This window comes from Cricetulus griseus, chromosome 8 (genome assembly GCF_003668045.3).
Source record: "Cricetulus griseus strain 17A/GY chromosome 8, alternate assembly CriGri-PICRH-1.0, whole genome shotgun sequence".
Classification (NCBI taxonomy): Eukaryota; Metazoa; Chordata; class Mammalia; order Rodentia; family Cricetidae; genus Cricetulus; species Cricetulus griseus.
In genome coordinates, this window is record NC_048601.1 from 76,301,473 (window position 1) to 76,316,381 (window position 14,909).

Here is a 14,909-nt window from a genome sequence, read left to right on the forward strand (position 1 = left end):
GAGAACAGTCTTGCTGACAGCCCACAATGGTTTCAATCTCTCTTGCAGCCCCAGCTAACCACGAACTTATGATCATCCTGCCTTAGCTTCTGGAAGGGTCAGATTACAGACATATGTCACCATGCCCAGCTGGTTTATTTTTTATGTAGTGGTAAACCAGTTTTACATGATTGCCTCTCATGAATTTCTGAAAAAAAAAAAAAAAAGAAGACCACAGCTTTCTCTTTGCCAAATCAGATCCCCTCTTTCAACAGAATTCAGTCTTGTATTTTTTTTTAATAAAAGAAAGTTAATTTTTTATTAACAACTCCCCAAAAGGTTACTATGACTAAAGAGCATCTTAAGGGGCTGGAGAGATGGCTCAGGGGTTAGGATGAGTCCTGTTTCTCCAGACCAGGATTCAGTTCCCAGCACAAACACCAGAAGGCTCACTGTCACTTACTTGTAACTCCAGTTCCAGAAGATCCAAAGCGCATACGTGACATAGACTCACATAGACACTGTCACACAAATAGACCGATGGATGGGTGGATGGATGGGCAGACAGATAAAAATACTTTTTAGAGATCACTTTAAAAGCAAAACACAGCTCCAGTCTCTTGTCTTCCTAGACTGCTGGTCTTAGGCCATTTTTACTTTCATCTTCTTTTCCTTGGAAGGACCAAATAACTCCCTGGTTGTAAAAAGCAAACAGAACAGCCCAATACACAGGGCAAAGAAACAAATAAATCTGACCTGTATAACCTTTCTAGAGGTATAAATATGTGGAAAATTCTAGATTTCTGAAAATATTTTGCAGGAAATATTATTGGAATCTACATGTTTTAATCTTGTTTCCAGTCTCCCTACACATACCCCTCAGTGTTTGTATGTGTGTATGTTTAACTCTGTGTGTGTGTGTGTGTGTGTGTGTGTGTGTGTGTGTGTGTGTGTCTGTGGAGGAGGAAGAGGAGAGAGGAGGAGGAAAATTCTAGGCTAAAAGATAGTTTTTTCATGGCTTTGGGGAAACCACATGTTAATAACACCATTAGCTAAGGACTGTAATTCAGACATTAGCAAATACAGCAAAACCCTACTTTGTACTTGCGTTGATTCTGTACTAATGAATTGGCAGCCCACTCCACCCAGGTCTGCATTCGTCAGTCTGTATTTAAGAAATTCAGACAGATTATACACAAGAAGAAAAGTTACAAAGGACCACAGGAGAACCTGCCAGCCTGTACAATGTCCAAAAGACCCACAATTAACTCATACCTCCATACCTCCACTTTATATCTAACTATGAAAAGAAATCACTACTCTAAATTGTCATTTTCCCCCAACTAAATTAGCAAAATAAGCAAGAACTGACACTCCCCTTCCTGGTGGTCTATGGAGAAGCATGCTGACTACTGAGCCCAGTGGCTCAGCAGACCACTTCTGGGAGCCTGTCCTTAGTGACCAAAATGACAGTCTTAACCTGTCTTCACAGCACTGGAAGATCAATGGATTAGATACAACCCACAGCTCCAGTGGCTGACAATGGTCTGTGATGCATCCACACAATGGACTGATGCTATTAAGAGAAGCTATTTCCATGCACTTATTGACACACTGCTGATTTAAAGCAGCATAGCAGACAATAGTATAGAAACCATCTATGTGAAAGAATGGGAAGAAAAACAATATACACATTCATAATAGCTTCTATTTGTGAGTTAATACCTGAAGGTGGTATGGAAAAGTCCTCTATTCGAATGGGATGGAAGCAAGTTTCAATATTTTTCCTTTCTAATATGGTTGTTGTTGTTATTATCATCATTATTATCACCATCATTATTATTAATGAAGACACTGTCCCTAGGAGTATGAAAAATAGGGTACGATCAGCTTAGAAAAACAAAATAAAAAACAAATTCAAGGAGTTTAGCTGAGAAGAGGACTGGGGGACCTGGGTGTAGGCACTAAATTCTCAGACCAAAGTCTGTCCCCAGAGAAACTCAGTCCAGAGTTCAGGAGGTGAGCACAGTGTGTGTGTAGACAGGGTGACTGACTTCTATCCTTCTGGGTGTGAGTGGCCTGGAGTCCCTGTTAATGTATTATAGCCAGAAGGAAGTCAGGGAAGTGCAGGGAAAAGGAAGGCAAAGGCAGAAAGCTAGCACAGTCTCCCAGGGAGCATGCCAGGAGTGTTTATCACAATCTGGAGCAAGCAGTGGCTGAAGCATTCTGCTCACTGACTACATGCTTTAAACAAGGGGCAAAGCACAAGCAGATGCATGGCATAGGGTTTCCTCAAGAGGAGAAACTTGTGGGATTTTAAAAACTGAAATCATATTGAGATGCCTCAGATGAGTTTGCTGTTTAAGGAAGTCCATAGGAATTTTTTTCTTTTTTTCTTTTTTTTTTTTTTGGTTTTTCGAGACAGGGTTTCTCTGTGGCTTTGGAGGCTGTCCTAGAACTAGCTCTTGTAGACCAGGGTGGTCTCGAACTCACAGAGATCCTCTGCCTCCTGAGTGCTGGGATTAAAGGCTTGCACCACCAACGCCCGGCATAGGAAATTTTTATGAGGAATTGTCATCTGCTATTTCTGCTTTGGGAATCCAAGCCGGACTGAAGATGGCTGACTCCACTTAACCAAATTAAAAAATGGAAGGTATTTGGTATTTTAGACATGCTGGCATCTTTTCACAGGGTGGTCTGTCCGTAACGCAGCAGAGAGATGAAGGGCAGAGTACTGAGCAGTCCCTTCACCTTCATACAAGCAAGGCCTGACAGCTAGACCCACCAACTAAGAGCACTGCACACAGCTGCGGCTCAGATGCCTCCCAAAACACATAGGAAGAGGAAGCTAATTCTGACAGCAAACATGACGAAGCTGCTCAAAAGAAAAGATGTTACTAGCGAGCCGGCACTAAGAGAGACACAAATAAATTCTTCCCTAGCTTCTGGTGGCTCTGGCGCCAGCACTCCCCATTCTCTCCCAAATTAAAAGCCTTTTCCCAAAAGATGCAGTCCCAAAGGCTCCACAGTCATCGTCTCATCCCAAAGAGGAGCTCCACGTCGAGGAGGACTCCCTCTCCACATCCCAGCAGTTCCTATGACTCACTTCCCTGTGTCAGACAGACATTGGGGTGCTTTAGGGGGCAGAAATTATTGCAGAGGAATGTATGAGCTGTCCCCTGCTCATCGAGTGTTAGGGGATACCCAGAACACTGCTGTGCCATCAACACTAAACAATGTCAAGGACAGCCAAGTCTTTAGCACCCATTAAAGCACAAAGAATCCAAGAGAAAGAAGTCATTAAAGCCTCTATATACCACTGAAGGTGTGATTCCCAGCAAATTCAACCAACTTTCCTCTACTGATTAAACAAACAAACAAAAGACAGTGGCTTATGCACATTCAGGGAACATGGCCAGATTTCTTCATTCCTCCTGCATTTGTTAAGCTCCTACTATGTGCCACACTCTACAGCTCCAGAGCACCGAGAAGGCTATTGAAACTGAACAGGCTTTGAGAGGCAGCACTATTGCCAGACACTGCACTTCTGTTAGGAAAACAAAGCCCATCATCACTAGCCAAACCCCCAAGCGTACTGGAAAGAAACACCTCTCCATCCTAAAAGAGCAGTCCCACTCCAGGGTATGGTCTTGTTCTGTTGGGGTTTTTTGCTTTGTTTTGATGGTGTGAGGAGGCTTGTTTTTGAGACAGGATCTCATTGTATAGCCCTGCCCGGCCTGGAAATCACTATGTTGACATGGCTGGTTCCAATTTTCTAGCTATCCTCTTGACTCTCTCTGCCCCTTAAGTGCTGGGATTATAGGTATATACTGCCATGCCCAGTTTGGCCTGTTTTTTCCCCCTTAATTTGCTAGAGATTCTGGTGGACAAAAAAATGAAGTTACCATGAATTTGAGATCTGAGGCAGTGTACTCCAGAGAGAACTAATGGCACAGTGGCCAGTGGCCAGGGGCATCTTGGCCAGCAGCACCGGTGGCTAAATAGAAATCTGCAGATTCTCAATCAGTGAAGTATCTTCCTGACTGTCTCGTGGGTGCCTGTACACAGCCACACCGAATGAAGGCTCTCCAGAGAAAATTCAAGTGCAGATGGTGGCAATGAAGCCCACACTTCAGTAAACATTTGTGACCACACCCATTCAAATGCAACCTGGGCTCATACTCTTCTTCTCAGCCAAATGTCAATACATGACCTTGCTTGTAAGAGGAATGACAGACAACAGATATGTTTTGCAAGAAAGGATACAGAATATACAAATTTCTGAATCCCTGGTCCAAAGTAAACAAATGTGAAAAGCACAAGTTCTTAACAACTGATTCATTCAGACAGATCCAGAAAAGAAATTCTTTTAGCTACAATCTTCAGGACCAGCTCAAAGTATCAAGTCTGTAAGGTCTGCAATACTCTTATTCATTGTTCAGTAACCTGCTGAAATGTGGACCTATTAAAAAAGAAGACAAAATCCCTCCTCGTGCTAGGATAGCAACCAGACACTTGAAGCTAAGCATTTTTATGACACCCAATAAAACCTGCCAGGACAAACCAAACATTTAAGTGACACTAGAAATGGTTTTCAAGAGAGACTTGGCAGGAATGGAAGAATCCAGCTGGAAGTCATCTTTGGTTCAATCACTTCCACCGTCTGCCAGCTCCAAGCTGCCTGCCTACTGCTCCCCTGCCCTTGAGAGAAAATGCTGGGTGCTGTGCACCTGCTGGTAGGAGCTGTTCTGGAACGGGACTTTGCAGGCCAATTTTTTTTTTTTTTTTCTGCCTAGTCAAGGCTTCCTATGGGAATTGTGGGAAGACAGTTTCACAGGTTTCTGAAAGACTGGCCTGTGAATGTACCTCAGGTCTGCTGAGTCTCAGGTATTATACGGGGTACTAACTGCAATGACCAAAGAGGCAGTGAGTCCCAATGGAGAGGCACCCTTAATTCTTTTCTGGTTGCTTGTTTCTCTCATGTAAGAAGCAGCTTTCCAATTTACATTACACACACACACACACACACACACACACACACACACACACACACAAACACACACACATTAAGCCCTCTGCTCTCTCCCCTTTTCTCCTATGACTCTTGCCTAAGTATTGAACCAGCTATGGAATAATGACAACTCTGAGGAAAAGTTTTCTCTACCCTTTGAGGTTTGGATGTTTAAGGACCACCAGCCTCATGTGGGTCTTGGTGAGAGCTAAGCAAGATCTGGTCTCAGAAAAGGCCTAGAAAGGGCCCAGGGTGTATAGCAGCTCAATGATAAACACTCAATATTGCTGCAACATGTTATCCAATGTTCCTGTTAGCCTCAATGCACCCATTTCTTCCTCATTCCTGTCATCCAGGACAAACTGGAGGTGCATTTGCAGACTGTCAAGGCAGAAGACCTGGGTCCGAAAGCACCAACTTCTGTGAATTTAGACTGGGTATGTATGTAGCTCTTCCTTAGCTCTCTTAGGGCAGCATAAATTCATCCCCCCAGTACTTGGAGGGTGGTATGAGACCCATGTACAGCACTACCTAGCATGTACAAGGCCCTAGATTCAATTGCTAGTAACACACACACACACACACACACACAGAGAGAGAGAGAGAGAGAGAGAGAGAGAGAGAGAGAGAGAGAGAGACTGATACTCTATCATGTATGAAAATAAGAGAGAGAGAGAGAGAGAGAGAGAGAGAGAGAGACTGATACTCTATCATGTATGAAAATAAAACCTAAAAACTTCTGAAGGGCTTCCCATTTGCTGCAAAGATTTTGGCATTTAATTTGATGGCATTCTTGTCACAAAAGCTGGTCCCCCCCCCCCCCCCCCGGCCCCAAGTCAACAAAATGCTGCTATATTCGGTTATAGATTAGAATTTATTTTGAGTAACTATTACAAATGATTTGTTATATGTGCATGCCTACTGGAAGAAAAATGGAGGCATCTATTTATCTGTATTTCCTTTAAAGCCTTAACAAAAATACATAGCTAGCTGCACTTGTTAATAATGCATTATATTTGTACCGGTCTTCCAACTGTGTAACCTAAAAAAAAAAAAAAAAAACTTCATTCATGAAGTTACAGGTTAGAAAGGAAAATGAAATTACGATCTAGAATTAATTTGCTGTGTAAGCTGATATCAAAACCCATTTCATATTTGAAAGACAAAATACTATTGCCTAATTACTGCATAGTCTCTTTGTAAATACAATTTGGCAGGACAGTTTGAATAATAGCCTTTTTGGATTTGAGAGAAATATGAAAATTTTGTGTGGCCATTTTCCTGTTATAAAAGTAATGCAAGCTCATCGTCTGTACAAAGATATATTAATGCTAATACTTATTGAATATAGACTACATGTCAGGAAATGGTCTATGTAGACAGATTCATTTAACCCTCACACTCTCAATAAAAGAGAAGTTAACCAAGTCGTCCAACCTACACACCTAGGAACACAAGTTAGCAATCCATCATATGCTGTAAAGTTCTAGGAATAAAAGCAAGCAATAATTTATTCAATCAAGTCTTTCATTACAACAAATGAAACATGGGCCCAAAAACAATTCATAATGGACACTGTATGCTTTATACTGGAAATCATTATAAATTAGTATTTCTGTGTCAGCCTGACTGACATGAGCTACAGCCCAGATCAATTTGATTGTACATATCTGATATGTATTAACAACAAAAACACAGGTGTTTAAGGGGGTTGTTTTTAAAATAAAAACTTTTTCAAGTTTTGCAAATTTTAGCAAATGGTTCAGTGACTCCATGAGTTCATTCCCTGAATTAACTATCCATCCACTCTCACAAAAATAAACACAACCAGTCCCCACTTCTTATGGCTTATCTGCCGGCCTTGTACAGCCATACACACAAGAGCAAACATCAACATACTCTTGGATTGCACCTTTTCAAACCTTAAAAGTCATATTTGGTTAAAGATAAATGCTGCTTCCTTTTCTGATTTAATTTCCTATTCAAGATTAATAAATGTAACTATTGGAGATAAAAACTCACTTTAAATTTAAAAGCTAACTCATGTTCCTAATTGCCTAGCCCTAAAAATATGTACTTAACAATGCCAAAAGCATTATTAAAATTATTGGTTCATCAATCATTATTCATACTGCTATGGCAGAAACAGGACATACAAGCTTAATACATATTTACACACACAAAATATTGGATCAACTTTCTAGTTATTTGAGTAAGATCTCACTCTAGTTCTAAGCTAGCCTGGAACTTACTATGTTGTCTAGACTGGGTATGAACTCATAGCAATTCTCCTGCCTCAGCTTTGCCAACTGCTGAGTTACCATGCCAACATTTAACATTCTTTGGAACTTAAAATTGTGATATCTGGCATTTCCAGAAGGTTGTGGCTATCATAACTTACCCAGTATCCTGTTGACTGAGTAAACCAGGTTAAAAAAAAAAATAGAAAGGAAAGTGACCATTCTAAGCACTTCCCATATGTTAGTTTTAGCCTATGTTTTCGAAAGACTAGCTGATATGCTTTCATTCAAACGCTAGAAATTGAGACCATTATTACTCCTACTTTATAAATCAGGCTGAAAAAGGCTAAATACTATTCTCATTCTGGTCTAACAAGAAAGTCTACACAGGAAACCTCTGTGAAACCACTTTTCTTCCTAGTCAGGGCTCAGAGAAATTATTTGTAGAACTTATCTTCCTAGGCATGGCTTATACTAAAACAAAACAGACAGACACAACAACAACAAACCCACCTAACGAAAACTCAGCACAGTAAGTTATGGCATTCTAATTTTTTTCCTACTAGAGAGAGGTTTGGGACAAAAATTATTGGGCATTAGCTAAGTTTTCCAGAGCTCTCTTTTACTCTGAAGCCCTTTGCTCTCACAACCAGATCATCACGTATGTTCTGTGAAAAGTGACAACAGCAACCTAACGGTCAGAGAATTTGTCTTTCAAATAAACTCAGGTGCACAGGTGCATATACCACCTTTCCACGCCACACTTGCAGTCTCTTAGGAAACACAGACCCTCATTTTTACACAGCTCTATACAAACCTAAGTGCCGTGCACTGCACTGGGGTTCTACACCTAGTAAACTGCTTGTGCTAAAAAATGAATGTGTCATAGTTACTGTTCAGCATTCACTGGAGGACTTAGCCAATAGCTTTAAGGTGCTGACCAACTGCTAAGGAAAGCAAAGAGTCTGAATGTTTTATCTAAAAGTCCACTTAGCAATCTACAATTGCTTTTTAAAATTTTGTTGGAAGGAAGAAGGTGGTCAGTGGAAGGCGGCTGAAGTAGAGTAAGTGGGTACGCATATATGAAAAAGACAAAAAAATAAAGAAAAACTAAAAATATGTGAGAATCACATGTTTATTTACTGAAAAATGGCCTTGCTGACATATACATTTTTTGTTCTAAAAAGTGGGGGAACCTCCTTATTTGAAAGTGACTGCTTGACATGAGTAGATTTAATCCCACTGTTCTAGAGTGGCCTGCTTCCCTGGAGAAGGGCTGGAATCCAGTGGTAATTTACATCCATGGTCTGAAGTGCCAAGCAACGGTGCAGCAGGGTGACCAGCATTCTAAAAACAAAGCCAAGCTACTGCTTTAAAAATTGAGAACACACAGACACAGAGCCTGGCTCTGACAACATCCAAAAGATTCATTATAGACAATCTATTCAAGAGACGCTACGACCGCCCCAGGAAATATAAACAGTGTCCAAAGACAGCCGAGGGGGAGAGGAAATAACTGACCGGAATGAGGAGAATCATGTGAAGTCAGTCCAACAAGGCCTAAGACAGTGTTTCCACTGGGAGCCGCGGTTAAACGTGCCCTGGCACATGGGCACAGACCTCCCCTCCAGCTCAGGCCTGGGGCTGCTTCCTTTCCTTACCCTCTTGTTTGTGCACAGCCACGCCCGCGCAGGACCACGAGACCACAGGCCTCGGCAGATCCCTCCAGCTGATTTCCAGTTGCTCAAAGTTTTACAGGAACCACGGCTCCCTTTGCGAAAGTTATGAATGATTTAAGTCAAGTTTACAAGACATTCACGGCCAGGATAAACGAGTGTCAGTAGACACAAGCAATGGCGTCTTAAAATGAGGTTTAATTGGCAGGCCCTTACTAAAACGAAAACCGGCTTCTCTAACGCACGGGCTAAGCGTCCGGCGCTCCATTTAAAAAAGAAATAAATCACGCAAGGCTCAAGTTTGAACTCCGACCTTCCTGTCTGAGTCACCGCCGCAGGGCCCCTCGTGGACTGTCACCCGAGTTCTCTCCACGATCCTCTCCTTCCCCGCCGCCACCCCCCTGTGCGGATTGAGCACCGAGGCTGCCAGCCCACGCGCGTCCGGAGACCGGCGCGGGGAGAGGAGGGGCGCGCGTGGCGGCCCCGACCCGCTCCTCCCGCTCGGCCGCGAGCTGGGCGGTGACTCCCGGGCCTCCCGCCTGGCGAGTCGAGGCCGGGCTGGGCGGCAGCAGAGACCCAGCTCGGGAGTCGCTCGCGTCCCCGGTCTCTCGCGTCTGTGGGCCGCGGCGGGCCTCTCTCCCACCCCCCTCCCGCGGCCCAGGGCGCACGCAGCCCGCGCTTGCTCCCTCCGTTCCCTCGCTCCAGCCCGCGGCTGGCTCGCGGACCCGCAGGCGGCCCCGAAGTGGAGGCGCCTCGACCCGTTCTGTTTAGGTCCCCGCGGCCCGGTTCCCGCGACCGCTTGGCACTCACCCGGCGCCACCGCCGCCGCAGCCAGGGAGTCGGTCTCTCTGCGCTCCGGGACCGCCCCACCTCTCCTCCCAACTCGGCTCGGGCTCCTCCCCGCGCGCGTGGGCGGGGCGCGCGGCCCGGTGGGCGGGGCAGCCGCCGCCTCCCCCTCTGCTGCTGCTCACCGGCCCGGGACGCCCTCGCCGCCGCGCTCTGCTGCGGCCGTCTGGTGTGTTCACGCGCGTGTCCGCGGCAAGGTTGGTGCAGCTCGCTGCGGTGCAGCGGACCCGCCACCGTGCGCCGCCGCCGCCGCCGCCACGCACTGCCTAAGCGCTCTGCAGTCTCCGGGCTGCGAAGATGAGCTCTGCCAAACCCCTACACAAAAGTGAGGCTCTGGTCCAGAAGTCTGAGGAAATGGACACCATCATATTTAAAGGGCTCTGAGGCCACCGGGATGTTGTTTCTTAGAAATGGAAGTAAAGCCGGATTGCTAAATGTTAAGTACATCACCTACCATGCCTTCTCCCTTGATCCCCGTGAAATTTGTGCTTCCTAATGCCCCCCAACTTGGCGGAGTTGTGCGTAATAAATTAATTGGATCAGGTTGGTCTTTTTCTTTTTTTCTTTTGTATTATGGATTTAAGAGTTTGGTAGATTGAAGGGTGAGTTTTGCTTCCACAACAGCCATTCAAAGAAAACACCTGTTGCGTGTCAAGCATTATGCTAAACGTTATAGGAGATACCAACCCAAGGGAGGCTTGCTTTCAAAAAGCCAGAGTTTAGTAGAGATGATTGTGGAGAATTGGCAATACTCAGCAGTCTGCTAGAGCACTCCTAGGTATCTGCTTTCTCGTTTAGCAGGATCTAGATAGAAGGCCAAAGTAGGTCACTAAGAACCAACATTGGCAGAGTCCCTTTTAAAAATGACGTTAGCACTGGGTGAGAGCAGGGAGCACTGATTGGACTCAGTGCATTACAGGGGGGCAAGGAGGGAGGAAAGAAGGAAGGAAGGAAGGAAGGATAAAAGGAAGGGAGGGAAGGAGGGAGGGAGGGACGGAGATGGGAAGGAAACATTTTAAGCGTTGTGGTGGGAGAGTGGCAAAGGAAGTTAGGTGTGATCAAGATACATGTATGAATTGTCAAGGAATAAATAAAAGCTATTCTTTAAAATGAGAGATCAAACAAAAACACGCAAGTATTTGTAATAATCAAAGGATAAATAAATACAAGTATTGGGTGAGTCTTTCACTGTGGAGTTTCACCTGCAGAAGAGAAATGAGTTGTTGGGATGCTGGGATCTAGGCACTGAATCCCACTGTTAGCATTAAATTCACTCCTGTTTGGCAAGGGTGGTTTCAGCAGGCTCCAGAGAATGTTCTTGTTGAGATGTTAATCACAACCTGCCCTCTATTTCCCTTTGGATAGGGTTTAGGAAACACTAGGCTGATTCAGGTAGTGACAGTTCAACATTCTAAACAGAATGGCCTAACAAAAGAAGTGATTATTTTCGTTATACCAATGATTCCTGTTTCTTGATCATTCTATGGCCCAGTTAAGTGCTTGCATGTACTTTTAATTTTCCTATCATTAGTCTGTGATAAAAACAACCAAAGTGGCTTATTGAAGAATTCCTGGTTTAGTGCTCTTCAAATTGTCACCACAGAGCAGTCTATAAATAGCAATCCTCATTAGGAGAGAACAGAAATCCAAGATCATGTCCAAACTTGCAGAAATTGTCTATTGAAATCAAGTCATTTGAAGTGTTTTGAAGTGTGACCTTTTATTTTGCCCTCTCTCTCTCTCTCTCTCTCTCTCTCCAAAAAATGAGCCTGCAACAAATTAAGAATAAAATAGTTAACATTTACATCTGTGGGGTCTGCATCCTCAGAGTCAACAACAGCTGAAAAATATTTGAAAACAAAATTGAGTCTGTACTGAACAAGTATAGTTTTCTCCTCTTTATATCATTTATAATACAGTATAACAAATTAATATGTACATTATATAGGGCTAGATAATAGTCTATGAATAATTAAAATATCATATGTAAGATGTAGGTAAGTTATATGTGAATACAATGTCATCTTATCTGAGAGTTTTCTATCTTTAGGTTTTAGTATATGAGTGGAGGATGGTCCTGGAGCCAATCCCCTGTGGGCACTGAGAGACAACTGTTCTGCAGAGAGCTCTGATCATATTAGCCAAAAGGCAAGGACAGTAAGAGCTAACATTTAACTAGTGTTTCCTGTGTGGCAGATGTTGCTTTAAGAGCCTTACATATATTAAATCTTTTCATTCTCCTAGCAACCCTAGTAGGCAGGCACAGCAAAGTTAATCCACTCAGTCTGAAAGTGGAAGAGTTGGGTTTTAGATGCAGGGTATTTGTAGTTTGTGCTTTTACCCATGATTCTGGACTTTTTCCCTGAACTTTAATGATTCACATTCCATCTCCTATGAGTGTGTGTGAGACATATATCATAAAATTTATGTATATGATATATATATTGTGACATTGTATAATATTATATAATACATATAGGCTCACTTGTTTCATATAAATGAGTATATGTCATTTTAGTTAGTTATTCCACTCATGGAATCATAGTTTGACCATTATCCATTTTTTGCCTGTTCATATTAAAGGATATTCAAAACTTCAGCAATTTCTGTTAGCATGTGGTCATATCTCTTGTTACTTTCTCCAGTTTTAAGAACACTGATTCCAAGTGTACTTTTTGTCTGCCAGCATCTCCATCTTATGGTCAAACTTCCACCTTCAGTGTCAGGATGTCCTTTGCCTGGGCACAGAACAGCTGGAAGTGCCTGGAATTAACATGCTTTCTACACCTTATCTTTAACCAGTGACAGGAGTGTGGAAGTAAAAATACTGTGCTTTGATCCTAACTGTGGGCAAGGCTTCCTCAATGCTGTCGGTGGCACTCCCTGCAGGAGTGGTATCAGAGTCTCCCCTTTTCTCCAGCATTTTGCTTAGTGCTCCTTCCCTTGTCCTTGTCCTTCCCTGTTCTACTACTTACTCTCCTGTCAAATTTTCTTGGGTACAGGTCACAATCAGACCCTGCAGTATTATTGATGTGACTCAATACAGGGAAAAAAAAAATGCTCAAAATTATTTAGGAATTTCAAAATGTCATGGCTGAGCATTAAGTCAAGCATAGGTTTCTGTGTTGGACACAGGTATGTGACTGTCCTTTGCACATTAGTGAAGCTGGCCTACATTCATCCTTTTCACTTGTGTCTTTCTTCATCTCAGGCTCTGATTCTCGAGAATCTCAAGCAAAAATAACAGCTATTAAAGTAACAACCAGCTCAGCTACCAGACCTATCTGTGTAAGCCACCAGTATCCCAAACCTCACAGAAAAAAAAAAGTATGCTCCTACAGGTAGAGGTTTGGTCACAGAAAGGACTATACCATCAAGAATGACCTGAGTTAATGAGGTGAGAAAATGAGTTTCAGTCATGACTTGGGCTGACACTAATGAGCACTGCGAATTTGTGCTAGAAATACCTTTCCTAAACAAGTTCTAATGGTGATTGGTTAAAAGAAGCACCTGTAAGGAAATGAGGCTGGCAGCACTGGTTGGAAAGAAAAGCCCCGCCCAATACTGTACAAGCCTCAGCTGAGCCTAAAGGCTAGTTGGGGACTGAAGCTGATGGGTCTTTAGAGTTGGCCTGAATTGAGTCAACAGCACTGACCATTGTTTTGTTATGCTTTTTTTGTTTGTTTGTTTGTTCATTTATTTGTTTTGAATGGGGACTGGGGTTGACCTTGGTGTCTCTCTATTTTTCATTACTAAAAAGAAGCAGTACTTTGATAAAGTAGATTGCTTGAATAGTGCCCATTGACAGATACCCTCAGTAACTGGGAACAGCTGTGCCAGCCTCCAGCAGGAGCCTGGAGAGGCTCCACAAGGGAGCACCTCCAAGATTCTATTTGTGTTTATGGTTGGAAATAATAGGAGTATGGAGCTGAACAAAAGAGGGAGTGACCTTAGATTTTTTTTAATTTAAATATTTGTGCTCTGATGAGTGTGAAGAGGTCAGAAGACAGTTTTAGTGGGTCCACTTCTTCTACCTCTACATGGGTTCTAGGCAGTAAACTCAGGTAACATGTGTCTTTACTTTCTGAGTCATCTCACCAGGCCCCCTAAGCTCAGACTTTTATGTTGCACCAGGACAATTGCTGGTTATACTTTCTCTGGCATCATGGGCCTATTGAATTTCCTATTTCGTTCTTTTCCAGACTTCCTTTAAACTTTTCTCTTCCCTACATTTGTTGTCTATATTTTCCACCCTCTCCTTCAATGGCTCTGAAATAAGGCAAATAAATCAGGTGCCAGTAAAAGAATCAGTTTCTTTGAAAGAACAGTAGAGAAAGAAACAAAACACTAAAAAGAAAAAAAAAAAACAGTAGAAGAGCAGGGTGAATTCAGTCTTACGGGGGAGGTTTGAAGGTTAAGTGTGTACATAAAGGGATTGTAAGAGAGCAGTCTAAAGATTCAGTGCAATCCCCATTTAAAATCCCAACCCAATTCTTTACAGACCTTGAAAGAACAATACTCAACCTCATATGGAAAACAAAAAACCCCTATTTCTGTCTTCATTTCAGTTCAAGTTCACCAACCCTTCCTATACTCTGCTCTAGGATAAGCTTAGAAGGTTCCTTAAGGAGGCATAGTCTCCTCTCCTTTGTTTTCCAACTCCCAGGGATCACATCTTTTCATTACCTGACATACACTATCTTACAAGTTTATTCTACACATTTCACTACTTCCTTTCTTCCATGTTGTCAAAGAGCAGACATCAGTTCTTCCCCTTCACTCTGAATTTTCATTATTCTTCTTTCCCATGTACTGTTATTCATTGTATTGCCTGTTTACTGTAAGATAGAGTCTCTCTAGGACTTGAGTTGGACCGGGTTCTGATTTTCTGACAATCACATTTTTGCAAAATTGTATTGCTTGAATTAGTGTAAAGCCACAGAAAGATACACAAACATCATGTTTTTAGGTTTTATTATCATGGTTCTTTCCTTCCTTATCTCTCCCCCCTCTCCATTTCCTTTCTCCTTTCCTCTTCTCTCTCTCCCTTTATGTCTTAGTCAGTGCTCATTGCTGTGAATAGATAAGATGACCATGGCACCTCTTATAAAGAACATGGAATTGGGGCTGTCTTACAGTTTCAGAGGTTTAGTCCAC

The 14,909-nt window shown here is 42.9% G+C and overlaps 1 protein-coding gene across 1 annotated transcript in view; it reads right to left on the reverse strand.

The window, feature by feature from the left end:
- The window catches only part of Gng12 (G protein subunit gamma 12), a 109,822-nt gene extending 100,028 nt beyond the window's left edge, over positions 1-9,794 (reverse strand). Inside the window, exon 1 of the mRNA XM_027430228.2 lies at positions 9,717-9,794. The gene's annotated coding sequence lies outside the window, so the exon portion shown is untranslated. The remainder of the gene's footprint in view (positions 1-9,716) is intronic.
- Between the last annotated feature and the right edge of the window lie 5,115 nt (positions 9,795-14,909).